This window comes from Octopus bimaculoides, chromosome 27 (genome assembly GCF_046866305.1).
Source record: "Octopus bimaculoides isolate indiv1 chromosome 27, ASM4686630v1, whole genome shotgun sequence".
NCBI classification, from domain to species: Eukaryota; Metazoa; Mollusca; class Cephalopoda; order Octopoda; family Octopodidae; genus Octopus; species Octopus bimaculoides.
Window position 1 is genome coordinate 10,837,005 of NC_142954.1, and position 1,990 is coordinate 10,838,994.

Sequence of the window (1,990 nt, forward strand, 5' to 3'; positions counted from 1 at the left end):
CTTTTTAAGGCGCAGGCATTGGCCACTGATGTGGGAGATCGTCTCGGAAGCGCTGCCGCATCGCCGGCAGGTGTTATCGCCGCGGCCTCCTCGGGTGAGGCATTCGCGAGTGGGAAACGTATTGGTGCGCATCTTGAGTATACCCAAGTAGCACTCCTCGGATATCCCACCCGGTCGCGACATCCAGCTGTTGCCGATCGGGTCGGACTTGAAGGCGGCCGCACATACCCCCTGGACGGGCTGGGACGCCCATCTCACAGCGTGCGGGAGTCGGACATCGGGGGCATACGGGCCGTCGTCAGGCCGGACAGATGGAAGATCGAACAAGGCGGACAGTTCGTCATTCCGTTGGGCGAGGTTGGCGGACCTCGCTAACTCGCGTACGGTTTCGTAAGGGGAACCAAGCAGACGTTGATTCCGGCGAATCACGTCTTTGGGTATCGCCCGTGCCAGTTGGCACAGTCTCTTCTGGCGGCGTAAAGGAAGCTAGTAGAAGTCATCTCCGGAAGATGCAGAATCCTTCGTGTACCCGTGCGCACGACTGCGTCGAGTCTCTCGAGTTCAGCTTTAGCAGGCATCACCTGCGTCAGCCCGTAAAGGAGGCTGGGCAAGTAGTACTGCTGCAGCAGGAGGAACTTTTGCCGAGGCTTCAGTGGAGACCGGATTATCTTATCGATGCACCGCGACACACACTCCACCGACGATCCGCGGTTCCGATACGTCCACGGGTTGATTGTGACACCGAGGTAGGATACTTTCTCGTCCGGTTCGACTCTAGGTAGCGGACACCCGTCGAGAGTAGGCGGAGAGGACGTGTTGACGAGGAACGATTTCCCCCAACCCTTTATGGAGAACCAGGCGCATTTGGAGACGTTGATGGCGAGGCCTACCGGAGCAGATGGCGAGGCCTACTCGGAGCAGATGGCGAGAAGGCTCTGTAGCCCCCGGGCAGACCCGGAAACTAGTACCATGTCGTCTGCATACGCCAGGCCCGCCAAAGCAACCCCGTCTACATGTAAACCGAGGCTGCTGGGTAGAGCATCCAGCAGCGGATCGGTCGCGATGTTGAAGAGGAGGGGCGAGAGAGCGTCGCCTTGTCGAACACCCCGCTTTATCTCTATGGGCTCGCTACATGTGGCTCCAACCGTGAATCTAGTCGTACACCCGTCGTACAACCCTTTTACTAGACCAACCAGGTGTTCGTGGTAACCTAACCTTCTCATGCCCGCAAAAACGAGGGAATGCGAGACAGCGTCAAAGGCTTTGGCCAGGTCGAGAAAGGCGACTTCTATCCGTGGGATTCGCGATTGTCCTGACTGTACCCCTCTGGAGCGGTCCAGCAGCCGGCGGAGCAGGAAGGTGTTTTCGCTACATCCGTCCGACTTGATGAAACCGCGTTGCGCGGGATTGAGGGGTGTCGCCCTGAGCATCCTGGCGGCCAGCTGTTTCGTGTACAAACGATATACCACGGAGCAGATCGTAAGCGGCCGCCAGTTCGATAGGTCGTTCGGGCTGCCCGCCTTCTTGCGAAGGAGGACTGACCTGCCTTGCAACAGGACTTTCGGTACGCGTCCGGTCAGGAGTGAACAGTTAAAAACATTGGCTAGGATCGAAGGGTCGACCGACCTGACCTCACGAGGCGTCAGGCCATCAGGGCCGGCGGCGGAGGCCGGATTAATGCACCGGCGAGCGATCTTGATCTCCTCCAAAGTGAACGGACGCAAGATGGGCACGTTGTCCACCAAGGAGGAGGCTGGATAGGCGCTTAAATCGACCTCTGGCCCTGGTCGGGAGAGCCTGTCCCTGTAGAGCTCCTCTACTTCGGGCATCGGGACGGGGCACTGACCCTCCAAATCTTCACCAAGAATTGCTGCCATGAGCCGCTTCCTATTCAAAGCGTATAAACGCTGGTATCGAGCGTATTGCTGTACTCTCGCTCGTCGGTGTTTTGGTGCCGTCGAGGCACCTGCCGTATCTCTACGTTTCGTCT